At 43.8% G+C, this 12,370-nt stretch overlaps 1 protein-coding gene across 1 annotated transcript in view; it reads right to left on the reverse strand.

The window, feature by feature from the left end:
* Nucleotides 1-12,370, reverse strand: part of RABEP2 (rabaptin, RAB GTPase binding effector protein 2) — a 472,624-nt gene that overhangs the window by 291,990 nt on the left and 168,264 nt on the right. The gene's annotated exons all lie outside the window — the stretch shown is intronic.

Consider the following 12,370-nt stretch of genomic DNA (forward strand, 5'->3'; position numbering starts at 1 on the left):
CGGTAAAGGCTTTCCATCGGAAGAATAAATGTAGGAGATCTAACTTGAAATCCAATTTGAAAGAGTCCCTTTGGAAACTGGGAGACCTAATCTGGAGTCGGAGAAGGATACAAACATTTGGTCAGACTTCCTGAATTCCTTAGTATGGTGTAGATAGAACCGAACATCCAACTGATGAAATTTGTATTCTGCTGCATTGGAATGATTAGGAAAGAACACCGGCAGCTCTACAGTTTGGTTCAAGTTATTATGAGAGCACACCTTAGGGACAAAGGATGGATTTATGCGAAGAGATACTCTATCTTTGTGGAAAATCAAATAAGGGGGCTTGATAGACAGTGCTTGTTAACTCTGACACTCATCTAGCAGATGTAATAGCCACCAGAAACAAAGTCTTCCAAGACATAAACTTCAGCGAACACGAATGAGCAGGTTGAAAGGGTGGAGACGTTAATTTGGACAGGATGAAGTTTAGATCCCAGGAAGCTATCAGGTCCTGAAAAGAAGGTCTCAGCAAAGCAGCACTTTTAAGGAAGGTTTTACACAATGTGTGTGACATCAGATTAGACTCATGTTGACCCAAATGAAAATTTGATATTGCTGCCAACTGAACCCTAATTGTGGCAGCAGCAGAACCCTGATGAAAAAGTTCAAAAATTCTAAAACCACTGGAATAGATGTGGTGTAACGGTCAACATTCCTTTCCTCATCCCAGATAGAAAACCTTCTCCATTTGCTAGTGTATAACTTTCTAGTGGAGGGTTTATGAAAAGATGTGAGAATGTGGGTCATAGCGGGTAAAAAAATTATGAAGCCTGACTAGGGATGGAACTGGAGTAGCCATGCTGTCAAATTGAGGATGTGGAGGTTGGGTGAAGAGATCATGAAATGTGCGTCAAGAGATCTGGCACTGGGTCCAGAGTCCATGGATCGTCTAGTAGATGAGGCCCAAGAAAGGGGAAGCAAACCTGACAAGGCCAGTAAGGAGTGATGAGAATCAATTGCTTCCCAACAGTTTTGCTTTCTAAATCACCTTGGATATGAGAGGAAAGGGGGGAAAAAGCATAAAGGAGACCCCTGGGCCAATTGTGAACAAGTGTGTCTCTCAGTGACTCCCCAGGAGGGGGGATAAGGGAAAAGTAGCTGCTGCATTTGGAGTTGATCGGACTGGCGAAAAGATCGCAGCAAGGCTGTCCCCATTTGTGGAAGATCTGTTCTGATATTTCCTGCTTCAGAGACCACTCGTGAAGCATCAAGTTTGCCGGGCTGAGTTTGTCGGCTAGCACATTGGTTGTCCCTGGGATGTGCGTTGCCACTAGAAAGCGATGGGAAGATATCACCCATTTCCAAACAAGAATAGCCTTTTGACAAAGGAGGTAAGATCTGGTTCCACCTTGTTTGTTGAGATACCATACTACTGACATATTGTCTGACTGCATTGCTATCGTCCCAAGAGGAAGAAGGTTGTGGAGTGCTTGCAATGCTAGAAGCACTGCCCTCATCTCTAGAACATTGATATGCAGGTGAGCCTTATGATCTTGCCATGTGCCTTGGACAGTCCTGCCTAGATAATGCCCCCCACCCTATCTGTGAGGCATCCGTGGTCACAGTAGCAGTGGGTTGGCAAGGAAGGAATGGTGTGTGCCTGTCGTTAGTTGGTTGGGTCCATCAATGGAGGTCCTTCTTGCAAGACTTTGTTAAAATGATGTGGTGGGATAGAGGCAGTTGTCGAAAGGACCACTGGGACAATAGGAGCCACTGAAGAATTCGCATATGCAATCTGGCAAGAAGGACTAGCAATATGGTGGAGGCCATGGTCCCTAAGAGTTTCAGCACCGTCTTTGCCTTGACTTTCCAGAGCGAGAGTAGACTGAGAACTTGTATGAGGTTCTGTAATCTTTCTGCTGGAAGAAGAGCTAATATGGCGACTGTGTCTATTTCTGCACCTATAAAAGTCACAAACTTCTGGTTTGAAGAAGTAGATGCCTGGTGGAGGCAGTCAGGAGCCAGTTGTCCAGGTACGGAAACACTTGGAATTCTATACATCTCAGGTGAGCAATCACTACTGCCATACACTTGGTGAATACCCTGGGGGCTGTGGTGAGACCAAAAGGCAGAGCACGAAATTGGTAGTGACTGGCTCCCACCCGGAAGCGCAGATGGCTCCTTGACGCTCTATCCATTTTTATATGGGAGTAAGCATCTTGGAGGTCTATTGAGCACATCCAAGTGTCTTTCCCTAATAGAGGGAGTATAGACTGCAGTGTCACCATTCGGAACCTGTCCTTCTTTACGGATTTGTTTAATTTGCTGAGGTCCAAGATGGGCCTCCAGTCCCCTGTACATTTTGGCACTAAAAAGAATCTGGAGTAAATTCCGAATCCTACCTGGTCTGCGGGGACAGTCTGGATGACTCTGCAAGCAACTTGTTCACGTCTACAGTTGCTTGATCCCTGTGATTGGGTGGAACATCCGGGATCCTCTTGGGAACATGAGGTGGAAGAGAAAAAGGTATGGAATAGCCTCTGGTGATAATTCTTTGTACCCATTTGTCTCGGGTAACCTCTGGTAATAATTCTTTGTACCCATTTGTCTCGGGTGATGCTTAGCAAGGCTTCTGGATACAAAGAAATGTGACCCCCGACTGGCTCCAGAGAAGCATAGCCGGGCCCCACATCAGGAGCGCTGGTAGGGACGGCCTCGAAATGAATCACAGCCTTCCTGGTTTTGCGGTCCGCCCCTGCCTCTAGGGCGATGTCTACCATTTACTCCTCCCCCTCTGCCTCTGATGGAGGAGGAGTCACCCTGTGCATCCGGGAAAAACCTCTGGGACTTCTTGAACTACATCTTAACACCTCTCTGACCCTTGGGGTATGGTCTAGAGGGGACTGTAAAAATTACTCCCACTGCAGACAGTGTTTTCTCTTCTGGCTCGCACCTGGTGAGTGTGTCTTTTACCTTAGGTCCAAACAAGGAAGAACCGTCAAAGGGGCTGTTGGTAAAGGCAGAGTATGTAGTTTATCTGATTACTTGTAAATCATGTGGGGCATTTTATGTAGGACATACTAGTAGAGAGCTGTACAAAAGCATGTATGAGCACAAACAGGCAGTGGAGACTGGAAATGAAAACAATGCTATGGGGAAGCATTATAAGACAGGGAATTGTCAACTGATTTTAAATTTGTAGTGCTAGGTGAAATAAGTGGTTATGAAACAATATTTAATGCAGAAGAAGAACTTGGCAGGCTTGAATATTCATGGCAAGTCAGGCTAAATGCATGTTACCCACCAGGGTTAAACAGCCACGAGGATTTTGTGGCTTATTTAAGAAGGGAGGGGTTAAGGCATTGACTTGAGATAGTCATGTGATGTGTTTTTGATGTATTTAAATGCAATGCGTTTAGTATTTGATTCAGTCTGATGAAGTCTCAGAGTTGGGAGACTAAAGCACTTACTGGATTGGTCTATTAATAAACAGTTTGTTTATGAAATGAAAAACTGTTAAAACACCAATGTACATCAAACTAAAGGGGGATGGTGAGAGGGTACTGCCAGTAAGATAGTATACATCTGGTGTTACACAAGTGAAACTTGTGCAACTGTACTATATGCAACAAACACACTGCCTTCACTGGCATATGAGCAGTAGTGTCCTGCTGCACTCACTCTGGCAGTTTGTCAAAGCCAAAAACTCTTCCAACCGCCTGTCTGTGAGTGTGAAGGAGCAATCACTTTGCAGGACCAGGGCAGCTCTTCAAACTCAGACTGCACACTCACACACAACTAAAAAGGTTGAACAAAACTCAACAGCAACTCCAACAACCAACTACATACATCCAAAAAAAGGTGAATGGTGGAAGAGTACTGATAGTAAGACAGTGTGTTCTGCCTACCTATACTGTTACAAGTGGAGTTTATGCATATGAACTATATTTAATAAACACAATGCCTTACTGGCATATGGGCAAATTCCCAAACCTTATCCAACCTGGGAGGAGGAAGGTATGAGTAGGGGACCAGGTTTCTGCCTCTAGAATACTGAAGTCGAATGAGGAGGAAAAGACCGTGGTGGAATGTGCCTTTGCCTTGCAGCCTTCCTAAAGGGTTCTGGTCTGTCATAGTACTATCTGAGCAGCCTTTGCTCATCCAAAGTATGAAGTATTCTCTTTCCCTTATTCTTAGTTTCTGGAAATAATGCAGGGAAATTAACATACTTATTAACTGTGAACTCTGAAACCACTTTCGGCATGAAAGAAAGATTAGCGCACAACACAAACTTATCCCTGTGGAAAGTCAGGTAAGGTTGTCCCACCACAAGAGTTTGCAGTTCACACTCACCTTGCAGATGACATTTGAACAATAAGCAAAACAACTTGAGATCAGAGTGAGCTGCCAATTTAAAAGGTAAGGTAAATTTTTCAAGAACGTAGTTGAGAGCACATGAAGCAGTAATATGCTTGCAAGGGGGTCTCGTATGCAATACCAAAAGAGAAGAAACAGTCTGATCCAATGGCAGACAAGTAGAAATGGCTGCTAAACGCATCTTAATGGATACATATGACAAGCCATCCTGAAGTAGCTCACAAATTATATGTTTTGACCAGAAGGATGTTAACCTCAAAGGACCCTCTGTTTCCATTTAGGTAACACCTAGGAAACCTCATCAATTTGCAAACATAAGACTTTGCAATAGCAGGTTTTCTTGTTGCCTTGTAACACCTGCTGCGCATCCTCATGAAACAAGTGCCTAAACAGAGTCAAAACTTAATCATACAGGTTGTCAGTTGAAGTTTCTCCAAATCAGGGTACACCAGTCACCCCTGAGACTATCGGCATGTCCAGCATGTTTGGAAGTCTGTGGTAACTGCCCTTGGTCAATACCATTAACAGACAGAACCAAGATTACCTGGCCCAGCAGGGAGTTACCACAATGATCTTTTGCATTTCTCTTTGAACTTCAGAAGTACCTTGTAAATCAGTGCAAAGGGTGGATCTGCATGCAGGAACATTCCTGTCCTAGGGAAAGAGAATGCTTTTGTCCACCAAACAATGCTGCAAGGACATCTGAAACTGAATTTCTCCAGCTGTCTGTTTTTAGAGGAAACAAACAGATCTGAGGCATTCCCCATGTTTGGCCTTGATCCTGGAACACCAGTGGCTTGAGTTTCCATTCATGTGGGTCTTGCCCAGTCTCTGCTCACTTGTCTGCCACAATGTTCTGCTCTGATGGCATGTATGAAGCCCAAAGAGTCAGGAAATACTGAGTACCTTGCTCCCAAGCCATCACTGCCAACTATCACGGAGACTAAAACCTCATAGCCCCTTGATTGTTGGATGCTCCACATCACTATTGTGCTTCCTATAACCACCAAAACAGGACACAGTGTCCAAAGGTGGGAAGGAATTTCAAGGCATGAATCACCACTAACATCTCCTTGATACTGGTGTGCTTCTTTGGGTCCTTGGGCCCCCAAATGGCTTGAAATTGCATGTCTACTGACAGCTCCCCAAGCAAAGTCAGACAGAGTTGTCTGTACTGGCACTGGAGGGAGAAAGAAGCCCTGAATTGACACTCAACTGTTGTCTCCACCACCGTCAATCTCGTCTGATGAAAGGCAGCACCAGCAAATGTGATTCCGGGGAATGAAGGTGCTGGGTCCAACAATTTAAGACATACCAATGAATTTTTCTCATGTGAAGATGGGTCAGTGGTATCATGAGATTAATGGATGTCGTGGACAATTCTTGAAACACAATCTGGTATGACAGGACCTTGTCTTTTGGGCAGAAAGGACACTCCCTTGTTGGAATCAATTACACAACCTAAAAAGATGAGTCTTTGTGAGGATGTCTGACATGATTTAGGAGGTTTAACTTGAAACCTAGATTGGAGAGTAAGGTTGAGACCAGACACAACAAATCTCATAACTCCTGAAAATATGAGCAATAAGAATGTGATGATAGGCATCCTTCGAGTCCATGGTCACCATAAAGCAGGTGTCCAGTAACAGAGGTTGCACTGCATCTTGAACTTGGGGACCTTGGCAAACATTCAGAAAAGAAAGTCCAACACCAGTCTCCAAAACTGCTCTTTTTTTTTTTTTTGGGAACCAAGAAAATTCTGGAGTAGAAACTTCTCATTCTTTCTGATGTAGGAACTGATTCTATAACCAGAGTCCAGCATTTGCTGGACAATAGGAGGGAATAAAAGTCTGGTTAGGTGGATGATGGGGAACCTCCTGAATGGAGGTGGATGTTCTTTCCACTGCCATCCATTTGTCAGAAAACACCGACTGCCAAGCCTCCTTGTTGGGAGCTAACTTGAGAGATGAGGCACCAGACCGGGAAACATAACAAAGACAGGTACCAAGTCTCAGCATAATCATAAGTTGGTAGGGCATTATCCTTTCTAGGGAAAGAAGCCTTTTTGTTGGGCTTGGCAGAATTGTCTTCCTGATGTTTCCTTTTATTGTCTTGGTTTTTGTTTGGCTGGGACTTCTGCTTATTAGCCCACCAAAAGTTATCTTGCTTAAAAGAAGAGAAGTTGGGAATATAAAACATTTTCAATGCTCCACGCATCAATTTACCTCTGTCACCAGTGTTTTTAAGGGTGTGATTAGCTGTTTGGCCAAACAAGCAATCAGACTCAAGAAGAGCATTCATAACCTTGTACATCTTACTCATAAAAATTCTGGGAGTGGAACCAAGCATACCTCCTAAGCACTACTGACAATGCTTCATTTCTAGAAATAGTGTCAGCCCCCTCCAAGGTGCTTTTTAGAGAAGAAGGTGTTGACACCTGAGAAACATTGGGAGCGATTATTTTCATCATAGACCTTTTGCGCTGCAGGCAATGATGTAGCAAACTTGTCTGATCTGTACATCCATCTTAACACAAACTTCCACATAAACCACTAGTAGCTGAAACACTTTAAAAGCTATTGTGCTGGACTGCTCCAGCTTCTTTCACTGTTAGCCACTTGCCTAGTTTATCCTGAGGGTCTGGGTTAGAATAAGACATGGTCTTGTTATTGGCAAAAGTTATCAGTGACACAGAATTAGGGTCTACAAGCAAAGAGGCTTTTAGGCCCTGAAATTTCTTCAACACTTTCTTAGGCAAAGCCTCAATAAGCAGAGAACAGCTATAAGCTTTCTTGAAGACATCTTCCAAAGTTGTGATCAATGAAGGAAAGGTCTCAATGTCCAGGGCCTTACCCTCCAAGAAATCATAAACCCTACTAATCTCAGAGGCAGCCAATGATTACACCTAACAGAATACATCTCTAAATCTAGTCAGCATATGGGAAAAAGAAAACATCTCTTTACATCCCTGTACCTGTTCGTCATCAGAGGAAACAGACTGATCCAACTTGGACAGGTCAGAGTCCTCAGATATCGCATCCCCTTCAAAAAGATCCTTAGCTCACTGACCAGAGGGGGAAGCACCAGCGTTACTCATACCCTGGGTATGCACCTCATAATCAACTGCATGAACAATGGATCTATCCATAGCCACCATCTCAAGTGGAAAACCAGTCAGAGATTGCTGCACCACTACCTTGGTGGGTCTTCTGTTCCTTTTTAGCATACACTACACTAGTGGGAGAATCCTCAGGTAAGATGATCAACACAGGCAACAGATTCTGCACCTCTAACTTCACGGCACCTAAATGGTTTGGTTCTCCTATACCTGAAGCAGCAATAGTACAGTCCTGGAGATGTCACACACAGGTGTGGTACTATGACCACACCAGAGGACATGGAGGTAACAGAAGGCAAGTGGTCTGAAAGCCAGCCCGAAGCCAAGGCTTCTGCAGAGTCACAGGCCATAGGCTGAGACATACATTTTGATTTATTCTTTCAATGTTTAGGTGCAGATGGGAGAACCATAACAGAATTTCTCAAGACGAGGGGGGGGGGCAAAAACTAGCCAGATCAATACCACTGCTGGCTGCACAGTCAGCTCAGTACACAATGGACAAATCCCAAAAAGTTCCCTTCAAATAGCACACTGTAGTCTATTTCTATGGGGAAACTAAACTGAATACTATACTGTGGGAAAAACCCCAGCAATTTCAGTAACACCACAGAAAGCTCAATAACCATAACACACAGGCCCCCAATTTAAAATGATTAAATGTTATTTTTAGCCTCACATAAACAGAAACAACCTAAAATAATAATATACTAATTGTCTAAGGCTAAGCAATATTCCTGTCAAAAATGTCACACACAGAAAATGGTGCCAAAATTGTGATTTATGAAAAAAGTAGTTAAAAAGTTGTAAATCTACTCAACCACATCAAATAATATTAAATCCAATCATGTGTGGAATTAAACAAACTGAATGGCACCCAAATTGTGACTTAAATGGAAAAATTATTTAAAATCCTGTAAATGTGTTCAGGGACCTCAAATAATCATAGCCCTTAAGAAAAAAAATGAAAAAGTGTTGAGTGTTTCTATAAAAACTTTCAAAAAATCTTTTAAAATCAACATAAACAACAGCTATGAATTACTCGCAATTCTGGCAGCATGAGGCAATGAGAGAAACTGCACTAAACAACCTTAGTAGAAAAACTCAGTTAAACTATCAGAAATAGCCATAACGTATTTTAAAAGGGTTAAAAGCCCCAAAGAAACTGAAGAAATATAAAAGTAAACAGTACAAATCATATACTGTAAGATAAATTAGGATCAAAGTACATGCAAATTTTCCACAAGAACAAAGAATCAACTAATCCATAGTCCCACCAGGGGCTCCAATATCCTAGACCTGGTCATTACCAACATGGGAAATAGATGCTCCACACCTATGATCACCCCCTCGTTGGTCAGGTCTGACCATAAGCTAATCACCCTTGACATCCACATGCCCCCCCCCCCCCCAGTAAGGAAACCTCCGTAAAAAAAAAACTTTTCCAAAGCTAACTTCATGCTACTCAAGTCAGAAGTGACAAACTTCATGACACCCATGCAGACGGGAACTGAAAGTTCGACTGCTGAATCCTACACTAAGGCACTGTACTAGCACATCCACTCGTGCATGAATCGTGCCATCCTAAATAGAACCAAGATGCTCTCCTCCAAAAAAAGGAAGCCAATCTGGTGGTTCCCTGCCATAAACAAACTTTACAACAAAAGGAAGAAACTGATGCAGAAAAGAGGAAAATCCAAAGATGCAAAAAACTCCCTTACCAGCCTCAATAAAAAGCTGAGATCCCTCATAAAATCCTCCAAAGCTAGTTACGAAAATAAAACTGCCAAAGATTCTAAAGACAACCACAAGGCATTGTATAGCTATGTCAAGAATCTAAATGGCAATGCTCAGATCTGCTCTGAACTACAACAGAATGGCATTAAATATACTGATCCCAAGGATATTGCCAATATCCTGGCAGATAGATTCAGTGCCAACTTTACCCCCTCTCACCCCCTAAAGGGCCCATCTCAATACCGAAAAATTGCCAAATTCCAGTAATAACAGCCACACAGGTAAAAACCATACTCTCCAGAGCTAAGAATACAGAATCAATGAGACCAGACGACATCCCAGGCTGTGTACTACATGAACTACAAAATGAACTGGCACCTCACTTAAGTGTCATGTTTAATCATAGCCTCACTTCAGGCTTCGTGGTCACAGTGTCGCACAGCTACAGTTATCCCACTCCACAAGGGGGGATCCAACTTGGATCCTGGGAACTACCGCCCCATCAGTCTGACGAGCCTGATCTGCAAGGCCATGGAATGTATTATCATGGAACTTATAAACAAAGACATTGGCAACCTTCAAACTCTGGACCCCACCCAGTTTGGGTTCGTGAAGGGCTGATCTCGTCTCCTGAACCTGATTGACTGACATCTTCGAATCAGTCTCCAGAGCTGTGGACGAGGGTAAGGTGGTCCACACAGCCTACCTGGACCCCGCCAAGGCCTTCGACATCATCTCCCACTCTGGAATCATAGATAAACTCACTAAGCTGGGCATTAATCCCTACGTCACTCGATGGGTTACCAACTAGGATACTGACGGAACCTACACTGTAAAAGTAGCCAACTCCAAATCCAGCTCCAGACAACTGACAAGTGTAGTACCTCAGAGTTCAGTCCTGGGACTGCTCTTGCTTGGCATGGCCAACACTAAGGGACTCTGGCTAACAAAGGTCGCAGATGACTGCAAACTGGGAGCCATTACTGAATCTCCAAATGATGTGGATATTTTACAAAAGGGCCTTTACAGAAACAGATGCTTGGTGCCAGAGCCATGGGCTCAAGCTCAATGCCAAGAAATGTATAGTTATCCCCTTTGGGAAAAAACATGTACCCGTGAATTACCACATAGGTGGCAGTACACTAAACACAGAAAGTGTGATAAGAGACTTGGGGACACAGGTGGACAGTGGTCTCACCCTCGATAACCACATCGCCACAACAGTCAGGAAATCCTTCTATGTGGCACACATCATCACAAAGGGCTTTTCATCAAGAAAAAAGGAGGTCATTGTCCCACTGTACTCATCCCTCATTAGACCCATTACAGAATACAATGCCCCGTTTGGTATGTAACCTCTCAAGACATCTGCAACAACTGGGAAGGCTGCAGAAATACCTCACTAAAAGAATCACAGGCCTAAAGCAGATGCCCTACGCTGACCGTTTAAAAAAAACTCCAGCTATACTCTTGTCGCATATCGTCTACTCAGAGGCGATCTCTGCTTAACATACAAGGCCATGTCAAACCCAGAGCTGTTGGACATGTTACACAAAGAAATCCAAATCCCTCGGAGCCACACGCTCCAGGGATATAAACCTTGCTATCACAATGAACAAAACATGCTGGAGGGATAGGTACCTAACCCAGAGACTCCCCAGACTCTGGAATAGACTGCCCATACATGTCAAGCAGAGCGCCTCTTTGGCCCTCTTCAAAAGGAACCTTGACTATTGGATGGGAGATAGGAAATTCACCCAGGGGATCACGTCAGTCGCCCTGCTAGACAAGGGTCCATGGAAGTAAATATTGTGGGAAGAAATAGCCAGGGAATTGTTATGGCTAGGCTTGTATAGGCCCTAGGGCTGACAGCCTAATACCAACCTTTGAACCTATAAGCAAATCAGCAAAATATACTACTCATAGGATCATAGGAAGTTACTAGGCTAATGGCCCTGGGGTCCTTACAAGCCTAGCCAAATGAAATTCTTGTTTCCAAGAGTGTCCTTTAAGAGTAGACACTAAAAGTCAGCACCTGTTGCCCATGTGCAAGAGGGACACAGGTGAAACCCCCAGGGAGAATGTTCGGTTATCCATCCAATCGCCCAGACTGCCCCTGAACAGAATCAGTGAAGGGCTCTGCTTAACATGAAGTTGAAGCCTGCTCCAAAGGTGAGGCAACGTCTGGGAGACAAATCTCTCTCTTTAGCAGGTTTTGTAGATGTTGCATACCAGGTTAAGGTCCTTTGAGTGAATGACCCGTGTGCTATTAGACTTCCAAATTTGCAGCATTTCGAATAAAGCAGGGTCAGAGACTGTCTTATATGTCAGGCACAGGTCACCTCTGAGCAGTCTGTATGACACAGAGTAAAGTGACAGCGATTTCAGTCTGTCCACATATGACGGATGTTGGGAGTCCCTGAATTTTCTTTGTAAGGAACCTCTGTAGCATTTCCCATTGCTGCAGGTGCTTGGAAAGGTACATGCCAAAGGGAGCATTGCATTGTATTATAGGCCTGAGGAGGGAAGAGTACGGGGGGGGATTAACCTCTCTCATCCTGGACGCAATGCCTTTACTTATGAGAACAGCAACACAAAATGCCCTTCTAACCATTATGGAGACATGGTGATCAAAAGTAAGGTTGCTGTCAACCTGTGTGCCCAGATCTCTTACCACTGAATGCATGCTTAGGGTATTGTTACTGATTTAGTAGGTTGCTGGAACACCGCCCTTGCTAGAGGATGAAAATGCATTTTTTTTTATTTAGTTTAAGAACATGATTTTGGCACAAATCACTAGTTTGTGTAAGTCCCTCCTGCAGATGTTGACATTGCTTGAGGTCTTGATGACTGCTCCCAGTTTGCAGTCATCAGCAAACCTGGTAAGCCACAGAACTTCAGTTTTTGCCTGGACTTCAGAGAAGTAGATTCTTAAAAATAGGGGTCCCAAGTAGATTCTTAAAAATAGGGGTCCCAGGACCAAACCTGTGGGATACCACTAGTTACGGGTCTGCTTGAGGAGGCAGACTTCCTATTTTAACTGTACGAATTCTATCAGTGAGCCAGTTCGCCACTCACCTGACAATATATGGGTTGATACCAAACTGGGTGAGTTTATAAATGATGCCAGAGTGTAGGATTGTGTCGAAGGCCTTG

Source organism: Protopterus annectens, chromosome 10.part0, assembly GCF_019279795.1.
Source record: "Protopterus annectens isolate FY-2018-M chromosome 10.part0, PAN1.0, whole genome shotgun sequence".
NCBI classification, from domain to species: Eukaryota; Metazoa; Chordata; order Ceratodontiformes; family Protopteridae; genus Protopterus; species Protopterus annectens.